The sequence below is a fragment of the Muntiacus reevesi genome, chromosome 1 (genome assembly GCF_963930625.1).
Source record: "Muntiacus reevesi chromosome 1, mMunRee1.1, whole genome shotgun sequence".
NCBI lineage: Eukaryota > Metazoa > Chordata > Mammalia > Artiodactyla > Cervidae > Muntiacus > Muntiacus reevesi.
Window position 1 is genome coordinate 48,808,495 of NC_089249.1, and position 13,060 is coordinate 48,821,554.

Sequence of the window (13,060 nt, forward strand, 5' to 3'; positions counted from 1 at the left end):
TGGTCTCTGGGGTTTGTGCAGTGAGTTCACTGAGTTTTCTCCAGGAAAAGAGCGAAAAGAGCTTTGTACTCAACGGACAAGCCGGCTTCACAGAGCCCAGACAAATCCTACTAACAGTCTGAGGATGAACTCAGCGAGTGCTCCTGAGACAGGAAGGCCATTGAGAGTTCTGTCCTCATCAAAAAGCCAAAGCTTTCTCTACTGAGTCACCTGAGGACACCAGCAGCTTGCTAAGGAAACCACTCTGTTGTCAAAACACATCTTGGCTTGCCTTGTCGGAGGTGTCTGCTGACATCTCGGGGAGCAGCAGAGCAAACCCTGGGAGATCAGTGCTGATAGTGATTTGTAAACGGCAAGTAGGTTCCAGGGCGGGGGACCGTGTGCATGGAAATCACCTCTGTTTCCAAGCAATGGAGGCTTACAAAACCTCCAACTTTCTCGTAGAAGCTTACGTACCATATTCTTAAACTTATGAATAGTAAATATGACTATAAATCCCCTGTCCTTAACATACTACAGTATAAAAAATTGCCCTGACACTAAAAACAATATCCTATGTTTTTAAAGACCCATAATTATTTTTTTAATTGATTGATTAATTCCACATCCCTTATATTTGTGGAATCTAAAAAGAAATGACACAGACGAACTTACTTACAAGACAGAAGGAGATTCACAGACTTAGAAAACGAACTTATGATTTCTGGAGGGAAATACTGAGGGAAGGGATAGTTGAGGAGTTTGGGATGGCCATGGACACACTGCTGCAATTAAAACGGATCACCAGCAAGGACCTACTGTGTAGCACAGGGAGCTCTGCTTAACGCTCTGTGGCAGCCTGGATGGGAGGGGAGTTAGGGGAGAATGGATAAATGCATACGTACGGCTGAGTCCCTTTGCTGTCCGCCTGAAACTATCACAACATTGCTCATCGGCTCTGTATTCAGTTGCTTCTGTTGTGTCCAACTCTTTGTGACCCTATAGACTGTAGTCTGTCAGACTCTTCTGTCCATAAGATTTTCCAGGCAAGAATACTGGAGTGGGTTGCCATGCCCTCCTCCAGGGTTATGCCTCAATATAAAGTAGAAGTTAGTTTTTTTCTTTCTAAAGACCTATGAAAAAAATTGGGGGAAAAAAACATTTATTTTTCAGTGTCCACACCCTATAAATTCCCCCTGCTGCCCACAGCATGGGGTGGTCCAGGTGTAGTGTCAGGACAGGGTGATCACTAATTCCCAGCAGAGACTTAATCCTCAGGTCTGCTCTTGGTATTTTCCCAGAAAAGATGCAATTAACCATGCCTTGCAGAGGGTGGCATCAGAGAAGCCCCTTCAAAGAGGCAGAACAAAGCTCTCTGTGTGGCTGTGCAGAAGCCCAGGTCTGCCCTGGTGGCCTCCAGCTGACCACATCTGGAACGATTTCCCACTGGAAAAAGCCACCCAGATAGAACCACCTGTCCCCAGGACTGGGCCCAGGGATGTGGCATGGGGGGCACACAGAGGTGGCCATGGAGGGCACAGGGAGGGTCCTGGTTATCCAACAAGAAGGGTCAACCCGAGCCAGGGGAGCACCAGCTCAGCAGCAGGCATCGCAACTTTTTTTTTTTAAATAACTTGACACGATATTTCAACAAAACCATCAAAGAAAGTATTAGCAGATTTGGGAACTCTCTTCAATGTATGTTTCAGTCATTCTTGTTATTTAGTCATAAGTTGCATCTGACTCTTCTGTGAGCCCACGGATTGTAGCCCACCAGCTTCCTCTGTCCATGGGATTTGCCAGGCATAAATACTGGAGTGGGTTCCTGACCCAGGGATAGAACCCGAGTCTCATACATCGGCAGGTGGATTCTTTACCACTGAGCCACCAGGGAAGCCCCCCTGTTTCAGTTAGTCTTGTTTTTATTTTGAATTACAGATCAGAAAGCATCATACTCTTTTTTCAGCTTAGGACTTTACCCAGATTTTACCCAGTCCTGGGCTAGGGGTTGGTGACCTATATTATAGGACTGGAATTGTTATTGTTGTTTAGTCGCTCAGGTGTGTTCATCTCTTGAGACCCCAGACTGCAATCCGCCAGGCTCCTCTGTCTGACAGAATGGGATTCTCCAGGCAAGAATACTGGAGTTGGTTGCTATCTCCTTCTCCAGGGGATCTTCCTGACCCAGGGATCAAACCCACATTGCCTGCATTTCAAGGGGACTCTTTACCGCTAAACCACTGGGGAAGCCCAAGGAGCAGGGTTAAGGACGTGGATTAAACACCACAGGGGTCCCCCAAAGTCTTACAGGAGCCTAAGCTCAGCACCTCGTCATCTGGGGGCTGAGAAAATCCCCAAGGACTTGATTGCCCCTGGCCCCACAGGCACCACTGCTGGGGGTCAAGCATCTTGGGGACCCAGTGGTCCCTGAAAATGACAGCGGAGAATGATGGAGAGAAACTGTCCCCTACCACTCCTCTATCCAGTTGGGTGACCGTTCAAATCATCTTCCAAACTGGGAGACCTTGGAAGTAAGGGGGAATGGAGTGTCAGAAATAACTGATGAAATGTCAGTGATCAACCACAAGTATACAGCGGGTATCCTGGAGGTGTGATGTAGAGTCACTCTATCCTCTCCAACATCTTTTGTCCCAGAGGGACAGTTTCCCCAGTTTCCTGGTCTCTTAAGTGAAGTGAAAATGTTAGTCGCTTAGTTGTGTCTGACTTTGTGACCCCATGGACTGTAGCCCACCAGGCTCCTCTGTCCATGGAATTTTCCAGGCAAGAATACTGGAGTGGGTAGCCATTCCCTTCTCCAGGGGATCTTCCTGACTAGGGATCAAACCCAGGTCTCCTGCATTGCAAGTAGATTCTTTACTCTCTGAGCCATTGTCTGAGCCACTCCCCTGAATCCCTGCCCACAGAGTGTCCCATCTTTCTACTGCCAGGAGTCCCAGTTCAAGCCAAAAGTCATCACCCACTTGGACTATGAAGGCAAGGTGACCTTGGAGCAAAGGCAGGGTGACGGCAACTGTCCAATGAAGTCCCGCAGCTCCCTGGATGCCCCCAAAGTGTCTGCATCAAGGATTTCAGTGCCATCCCCCAGAGGGAGTGTATTTGATTGCACATCCAAACAGCTGGCCAAGGGCTTCACCCAGCTCCCTCCCTATAGCAGGTGCCTCACCAGTACATCACATATAGAGATAATGATGCCAGCCTGTATGTCCAGCAGCTTGGGAGGCCTGGGATCTAATTCCATGGTCCACTCAAGTCATCGAAGAGGGATCAATTCAGTCCAAACAGCCTTGTCCTTGAGTGCCTTTGAGAGCCTGCTGTATTCTAGGGCCAATTCTAGGCACTGAGATGATTAGGAAGATGACAAACGAGCCAATTCCTGCTCTAAGGGAAGAGTGTGAACTGGGGTGGACCAGAGGTTGGGAAACAACTACCCCATGGGGGAAAGTGTTTATGATAAGAGCGCCAGAGAAGGGGACACTGCCTTGGACTGGATGGGCTGAGAATGGCCCCTTGAGGAACAGACATTGGAGGTATACATTGAAAGATGAGTAGGATTTCAAGGAGTGAACGTAAGGCAGGCATTACAAGAGATAACTGATGGGATGTCAGGCCAGTGGGATCAGCTGCCACCATGACTCTGTCCAGAGTAGATATGAAGCACAGGTGTCTTCAGTGGTAGATAAGGTAGACAAAGGAGAGTCTGAAAAGGAAGGTTTAGCATCACATCCCTGATATCTCAGTTGGTAAAGAATCCGCCTGCAATGCAGGAGACCCAAGTTCAATTCCTGGGTCGGGAATATCCACTGGAGAAGGGATAGGCTACCCACTCCAGTAATCTTGGGCTTCCCTTGTGGCTCAGCTGGTAAAGAACCAGCCTACAATGCAGGAAGACCTGGGTTTCATCCCTGGGTTGGGAAGATCCCTTGGAAAAGGGAAAGGCTACCCACTCCAGTATCCTGGCCTGGAGAATTCCATGGATTGTATAGACCATAGGGTCACAAAGAGTTGGACACAGCTGAGGAAGTCTCACTTTTTTCATGGAGAACTTCAAAAGTCAGGCTGAAGGGACTGGACTTATTCTGTTAGGAACTCGGGAATGACTGAACCATATCAATTGTCCTCTGAGGAGATTAATAGGAAAGTCATATGAGGGTGGGCTTCCCTGGTGGCTCAGAAGGTAAAGAATTTGCCTACAATGAAAGAGACCTGGGTTTGATCCTTGGGTAGGGACGCTCCCTTGGAGAAGGGAATGGCAACCCACTTCAGTATTCTTGCCTGAAGAATTCCACAGATAGAAGAGTCTGGCAGGCTATATATAGTCCATTGGGTGGCAAAGAATAGAGCTACTATCACTTTCACTTTTCAAATAGGATGGACCAGAGGCAGACAGTGAAAGGAACACAGAAGGATCAAGAAGAGGTAACTATGCCATCTCAGACCATTTCAAATGGTGTCGAGGGATTTCCCTCGAGGCCAGTGGCTGAGAATCTGCACTTCCCTTGGAGGAGGTGTGGGTTTGATCCCTGGTTGGTGAACTAGGAACTTGCATGCTGTGAAGCACGGCCAAAAAATTAAAACAAACAAAAAAACTGGTGTCGAAATGATGTGGGATTTGTAGGTGACATTACTACAACAAAAGAAGAACAATAAATAATAATAATAGCATGTCACTAAGGAAAGAAGCATAGAAGCGTAAACTACTGTCAGCTGTCCAACCTGGACATTCTTGCAACTGGACACCTTGGCCACCTAAGCACAATTGGGACCACTCGTCTCCATTTCCCAGATGACAGCCTTTTAAAAACGCAAATTGTTGCAGGAAAGTTTGATCAACTGGGAAGAACAAATGCAAGTGTTCATGGGCATCTTTTCTGTGAGTGTTTCCTGTAATTGGTATGGATCACCAAGAGGTACCCATTCAGGTTCGAGTCATCTCAATTGTTTACAAAACAAGTCACTGGGCAGCGGTTTGCACTGTTTAGAGCAAAGCTGCTGTCTAAATCTTCAGTCTTGGTATTGAAACGATTTGGAAATTTCTGATAAACGTGACATCACAACTGTGTCACTTCACCAGCTTTCAGAAGTTCCCGAAGAACAGGTCTTCTGATATAACACGATTTATAGCATCATCAAAACATGAGGCCTCAGACTCCCAAGAGCAGCCCTCATATGCAACAGAACATAGATCACTGAACACTGAAGACTTAAGAAAGACAAAGCTCATTCTTTCCATGTCAGACCCGAGATTCAGCAAGATCGCTATCAAGTCTCATTGTGGGATCACCTGGCTTTGATCTATTACCAGCGAGACACGAGGCACCATGTGCTGTGAGCAGGCCGCCTCCTAACCTGAGAAACTCAAGGGACCAAGAGACAAGTGACACAAGAGGGCTGAGGGAGTTGACAAAAGGCTCCAGGGGACAGAAGGGTGGACAATGGGGAAGACGTAGATTAATACGCATCAAGTGATGTTCTCCTGTAAAAGACAAACCTACGGTTATTTCCTGGGGAGAGAGATAAACTGGGAGATTTGGATTGACATGTACACACTACTATATACAACATAGATAACTAATAAGGGCCTATGATAAAAAGCAGAGACATTACTTTGCCAACAAAGGTCAGTTTGGTCAAGGCTATGATTTTTCCAGTGGTCATGTATGGATGTGAGAGTTGGGCGGTGAAGAAAGCTGAGCACCGAAAAATTGATGCTTTTGAACTGTGGTGTTGGAGAAGACTCTTGAGAGCCCCTTGGACTGCAAGGAGATCCAACCAGTCTATCCTAAAGGAGATCAGTCCTGGGTGTCCATTGGAAGGACTCATGTTGAAGCTGAAACTCCAATACTTTGGCCACCTCATGCAAAGAGTTGACTCATTGGAAAAGACCCTGATGCTGGGAGGGATTGGGGACAGGAGGAGAAGGGGATGACAGAGGATGAGATGGCTGGATGGCATCACCAACTCGATGAACATGTGTTTGGGTTGACTCCAGGAGTTGGTGATGGACAGGGAGGCCTGGCGTGCTGCGATTCATGGGGTCGCAAAGAGTCGGACACGACTGAGCGACTGAACTGAACTGATATAACACAGGCTTAGTGTTAGTTTCCCAGTTGTGTGCACCTCTCTGCAACCCCATGGACTGTAGTCTGCCAGGCTCCTCTGTCCATGGGATTCTCTAGGCAAGAATACCAGAATGGATAGTCATTCCCTTCTCCAGGGGATATTCCCAACTCAGGGATCGAACCTGGGTCTCCCTCACTGCAGGCAGATTCTTTACTGTCTGAGCCAACAGGGAAGCCCATACCTCAGGCAACTCTATTCAATACTCTGTAACATCCTATATGAGAAAAGAATCTAAAAAGAGCCTATACATATGTATGTATGTATATGCATAATTGATTCACTTTGAGGTACAGCAGAAACTTACAGCACATTGCAAATCAACTATACTCCAATTTAAAAAAAATTTTTTTAAATGATGCTCTCTCTCCTTCGCTTTGCTTCTGAGATCACTTCTCCCAGGAGTCCTTGTCCAAATAACTCCCCTGGGCTTAGATCAACCCCTTCCCCCAAATCTTGAAGCACAATCACACTTCGCAGGGACATTTCAAGCTGTTTTTCTTTGGCTTTATTTTTAGCTTTGCTACAATTCTCACATTCTTGCACGTGTCTCCTCATGCATAGGCGGGTGTCACCTGCCCACACCTGTCTCTGAGCGTGCTGAGGACAGACTCCTTTCTGTCCCCACTGCAGCATCCAAGACTGGCCGGTTTGTGACAGCAGATGCCAGACCCCCAGAGGAGGCAGAGGTGACCCCCTCCCCAGAGCACAGAAGTCACACAGGCAGGAAGACGCAGAGAACACGGGGCGGGGGGTGTCAGGGAGGGGGGAGGCCCCGAGTGGGCCTCCTGGGAGATCAGCACTTCACTCCAGCTCCTTCTGAGCCCCATCTCTCTGTCTCCCCAGAGAGGGGCTGACACACACGGAAGAAAGACCCGGTGCCCACCAGTGAGCTCCCAGAAGGAGCGGGGAGTGTGGGCAGACTGAATGGAGAACCTGCTGTCCTCCAGGGCCCTTTGGTCCTGAAAGATCCACGGAGGAGCCGCTCATGGGGTCCAAATCAAGATCCCCGTCCAGGTGCGCATGCAGCTCCATTCTGAACTTCCCGAACGCTCAGCACACAGAAGTTGGGCTTTCCCACTGGGCTTTCTTCTGGACCCCTTGCAGCCCTTCTTAGCTTTTTCCATTCCTGTTCCTGGTGGTAGAATAGTCAGGGGAAACTCCAGCCTCCAGGGCTTTTTGCTGCCCTGCCCCCACCTCCCGCCCCTCGGTCCAAGGATGACTCCTGCTGATTTTCGCCAAGGCTCCAAAACACCCGCTGGGTCTCCTGCCCGTTGGTCCAACAACCAAGGGGGTCATCATCTAAGGGCCTTTACCTGCTCCCTAAAATGTTTTAAAACTCAGATTGGGACCCATTGCCAGCCTTCTAGCAGAAATCCGTGAGGCATCTCCCTTGGGGATGTGGTCCTCTGTGTTTCTTCTGGGGGTGCCACTGGGAAGGCAGAGACAGGTTCTTGCTCCAAGCTGGTGAGTGGCCCGCGGGGTGTCTCCAGGGGAAATCTTGGCTTCTCCGCCCCCACCAGTGCCTGCTTCCACCCCTCTGCCTCTGCAGGATAACAGACACAGAGTCCTAGTGCCCTAGGTCCCCGCATCCCCGTCCCCCATTCTTCACCCCCTCTTAAGTCTTCTTCCACCTCGAGCATTGTTCATCCTTCTCTAAAGCAGCACGTCACTCTCCCAGTTACAACGCTGCCCATCTCCTTGGCTTTTGTGTGTTAGTTGCTCAGTCGGGTCTGACTCTTTGCTTTTACTTCTATTTCAAAGTGATTCTCACTGCTCAGCGGTGACCTAAATGGGAAAGAAATCTAAAAACGGGGGTGGTATATGTGCACTTTGCTGTACAACAGAAACTAATACATAGAATTCTCCAGGCAAGAATACTGGAGTGAGTTGCCATTTCCTCCTCCAGGGGATCTTCCCAACCTAGGGATCGAATCCACATCTCCTGTGGCTTCCGCATTGGCAGGTGGATTCTTTACCACTGTGTCACCTGGGAGGCCCAAAGCAACAGTACTCCAATAAATTCATTTTTTTAAAAAGGAGGATATCTCTTCATTCATTTGCTTACTAGCCCAGGCAACTTTATTCATCTACCACTACCCTAGGAAGCCAACCAGGAACGCTCCCTTGCCATTTAGATTCAGCTCCTTAGCATGGCACCTTCGTGTTAGTTGCTAAGTCATGACCAACTCTTTGTGACCCCAGGGACTGTAGCCCTCCAGGTTTCTTTGTCCATGGGATTCTCCAGGCAGGAAAACTGGAGTGGGTTGCCACTCCCTGCTCCAGGGGATCTTCCCCACCCAGAGATCAAACACAGGTCTTCCGCATTGCAGGCAGATTCTTTACCTTCTCAGCCACCAGGGAAACCCATAGCATGGTGCCCGCCCCTTAGTAAATAATGTTGTCACATAAAGATTTAACAAATGAATGGAGGGATGAATTAGTGAGTACTTTAAGGACACTGGACTATAAAGGTTCCTGTTTTCTCCTGCTTGCGCGTGGCCATGCACTCCCGCAAGTCCATTCCTTACACTGGTTGACATTTGCAGCAAATGCAGGTTGAGTGGAGTCAAATCAAATTGGAGGAGACAGATCAGGGTTTGGTGAGCACAGCTGGACACCCGGGGGGCTCCCCCACACAGCCACCCAGGCAAACTGGTTACACATGAACTGAAGTGGCAGGAACCTGCCTCGAGAGGTGGGATGGCCATGGGGTGGGTGATGGGGTGGGGGGGAGGGGGGAGAAGGGAGAGCAGGGAAGTCAGCTTTAATGAGAACAGGGACACTTTCCAGAGGGAGCAGAAAAATCCAGCCAAGGAGTCGGGGAGATGATTCCAGTCCATTGGACTGTACGGTGACCTTGGTTAGGTAAGGAGCTTCGTCCTTCTGGGCCTCAGTCTCCTCATCTGTAAAATGAGTAGAACCCACCAGATGATCTGTAACATTCCTTCCTGCCAAAACATCGCCTGCTGCAAAGTCTGACGTTAGAAGTCACTGGCCAATTAAAAGGGAAACTGGCAAGTGTCTTGCTCTGTCTGGAGGCCTGCGGCTAGAGTTGATTCATACGTTTCCCTCTATGCCCATCACACAGGTCCTCTCCCCCGCAAACTCAGGCCCATCTCTACAATAGGAAGAGGCAGCTGAAGAGGGGCAGGATGAGGACAGCCTCAAGGCTCCCAGGGTGATGTCACATCCAGGAAAACACTTAGGGCCAAAGGAGAAGGAGGCTATGCCCTGGCCCCTGGGCCCACTTCCACCAGGTGCAGGGGGAGAAGCCCATACCCAGAGCCCCGGGCAGGATGTCCAGCTTGGCATTTTCTTCCTCCTCCCTAGAAATAAAGCATGCTGCCCACAGCCACCTAGAGAATTCTAATGTTCACAAGGAGGTAGAAATGAGCTCCAAGACTTCACTGGTATGGGAAACCCCAGCCTGAGATCTCCTTCTTAAGCTAGGGCTGGCATTTGCAGAAATGCAAGTTCCGTGAAGGAAAATCAAATCAGGGAGCCAGGTCCGGGCTTCACAGCCATGCCTGGATGCCCAGGAGGCGGCCGCGGTGTGACAGATAAATGGTTACTACAGGGAGGTATAGCACTTGAGCTAAGACTGGTTCTAACATTTTTAAATGACTACATTTTCAATGGTTATATAAGTATCTACAATAATAGCTTCAATTTTGCCTCTTGGACTACGAAGCCTAAAATAGTCACTATCTGGCTCTTTTCAGACTTTTTGCCAATCCCTGCTTTAAATAATTGCTGAGTCCTTCTGCCATTGATAAAATCAGGATTCCTACTATGGTCCTCTCCTGGGGAGAGGCATGCGTGTGTGTGTGCTAAGTCACTTCAATCATGTCCCACTCTTTGCGATTCTACGGACTGCAGCCCGCCAGGTACCTCTGTTCATGGGATGTCCCAGGCAAGAATACTGGAGAGGATTGCCCTGCCCTCCTCCCCTGGGGAGAGGCATCAGCCTGCAACCCTGGACTCCATCCCCACATGATAATGATGTGGACAAGGTGGCCATTCTCCAGCCCACTCCTCCCACCAACTTCGCCCAACCTGAATGCCCTTCTCTCTACCCAGCTACCCTTCAAAGTCTCCAGAGGCCCATCTCTCTCTACTCCTCTTTGCCTTCCCACTTCTGACCCATCCCACTTCATTTTGGAATCAGTAGAAGGCACTTGATCATGACCTGTCCTGCATGACTTGATCTGTTGTACGCTGATTGCCTCCCCAATGGGACTGGAAGCAGATGAAGGCAAGGACAGCATCTTAACACGTGTCCCAGGATGCCCAGCATGCAGAGCAACTGTAGAGCAGATGTGTGCTGCTGAGGTCAGGCCCAGAGGAGGGCACGCCAGGGTCACACTCAGTGTGCATGGCCTGCCATCTCTGGAGAGGGCCCTCCACACCCAGAGAGACACTTTGCTCTGGCTCCTCCCCACTGGGAAGTGCTCCCATCATCAACAAGAGAATAAGTCACAGCCTAACCCCACAGGAAGATTTCTCAAGGGCTGGTCTTCTGTTTCATTTTCCCCCAGGCAGGGCAGGTCAGGGAGCTGAGGCTTTAAAGCCTAAGACTTTTCTTTCTGAACCTGTCCTTGATCAGGGTTCACCCAGCATATGTGCAGGAGAAGAAAAAGTAGGTGGTAAAAAACCAGGGCCACATGCTCTGCAGGAGAGCGGCTGTCTTTTGGTAAAAGCATCACACCGGTCCATCCCTGCTGGGCAGGTGCGTGCTAAATCTCGTCAGTCATGTCCAACTCTTTGCAACCCTATGGACTGTAGCCCACCAGGCAACTCTGTCCATGGGATGCTCCAGGCAAGAATACTGGAGTGGGCTGCCATGCCCTCCTCTAGGAGATCTTCCTTACTCAGGGATTGAACTCGAGTCGCCTGCACTGGCAGGTGAGTTCTTTACCACTAGCGCCACCTGGGAAACCTGGAGGCTGCCAAGGCTGGTAGATTATAAACCCAGGAATGGCTTCCTGCTGCGGGAGCCAAGAAGCAACATCTGGATAAAGGTTTGGCCGGGACTACTAGATCTAATCTCCTCCGGAAGGAAAATCTAGGACGGCAGTGAAGGGGAGGGGGAGAAAGGACAGGAAGGGGCCTGCTTGCCTCAGGTGACCTGGGTAAGACTTGACATTCACACTCCTTTCCTGCCAATCATGTGAACAGAGAAACCACCACGATGGTGGGAGTGAAACTGGGGGACCTGTTTCCAGAACCATAGCAACAGGGGCATTGAGAAGACAGACAGGTTGAAATACCTGCACTGCCCTTGGGGGCCCTCCCAGTGCCCCAGGATGGGTACCACTAAGGGATGGGAGGCTGCAACAGGGGACCGGGGTCCCTCTGGAGCCACCTGCATCCCCTTTGGTAAACCTGTGGACAGCGCCCCCTCATCCCACACAAAATATAGACACTCAGCGCTCTCGTTTCCGCCCCCTCCATCCCCGAGGTTTTGTACAAGCTTGTACCTTTTACCAGACAATCTAAAGAGCCATTCTGTCTCTTTGGACCAACACCTGCCAGGTATCTGGACTCATCTGAGGCCTGGGTGGCTACAGTTCTCTCTTTGTTGCTCAAGTCTAAAGGAAACGGCCTTCAGGGCAAGGGCGGCGCCTTCTCTTTTATCTTCAAGGGAGAGTGGAACCGAAGGGATGACCCCATCCCAGCCAGGAGGGGTGCATTAAACCACATCAGTTGGGGAGCCACAGAGGGCTTGGAGGTGAGACGGTGTGGAGGAGAGCTCGGACAAGAAGCCCTGCTTTTAGGAAGATTGTAAATTACAAATAAACAGAGTGTCCCTGCTCACTCTCCTTGATTTCTGCATGTAATGTGAAACAACAGAGCCCCGGGCACAGTCCTTCTGCTTCCTTCTCTGATGCGATGTTCACAGTTCCCAGCTGGTAATGACTCCAGGCGGTCACAGACAGGCTTTTACTCCTGCGTGGACATCTCATTTAAATCCACAAACCTCAGACATCAGTCTCCCAGATCCTCCTCCTCCCCTCCATCTCCCAAACTTGAACGTGCCCCAGAACTAGCCATCAAGCTCGCTGTGGTCGCATGTGGCTACGGACCACCAATCTACCCTGGTGAGGATGCCAAACCACCAGTCTTTGGATTGTTCAGCAGAAAAAAAACAACAGCAGGAATCAGAAACCCCTGGTGGATAGCTAAGCCCAGAGAGACATTGCAGCCAGCGTTACACCTGCTGTGATATTTTGTCAGTATCATCTGATGACAAGGGAACAAAGGGATTTGTTGTGAATTTAGAGATTACTCGGGGCAAGGTTACAATCTGTAGAAACCAGCCCTTAATGTGGACAAACAAACCCTTCCAGCCTCTCTCTGCCTCCATCTGCCACAAAGGCAATTCATCCTTCTCTGCTTCACCATGGTTTGGTGGGGGTGTTGGGGGTGGGGTGGGAATATAATAATAAGGTGCTGCCTCCTCTCTCTGTGATTTTCCCATCAGGGCTACACTTTTTCGGAGAGGTCTCCTATCCCGGAGAACCAGGCTTGTTTCTCAGAGCTGACAACCATGTTAAGTAGGGCTTAAAACCTGCAGACAAAGGCTGGGAAACCCAGACCCAGGAGATGGCAGTGGGGCTGCGGGCAGAAGGGAGGAGGGGAGGGTCTGGTCATCATTTGCCTTTTAATTCCATCCACATTAGACCCGCTGACAGCTGGGTCTAATGCCATCTGGGAGTATCTGTGTTCTAATCACTTGAGACAAACAGAATTCACCCCTCTGTCTTCAAGGCACAGAGGGGGCCCAGCAAAGAGATGTCAATGATCAAACCATGAACTTTCCAAGTCCTCCTCCGCCCCAGTCAAGTTTGCTCTGACTCCAGAACCATAAACAGTGAGGAACAGACTTTTTTTTTTTTTTAATTTCCAAAGATACATCAGCTGTAGAAAAACTAACACT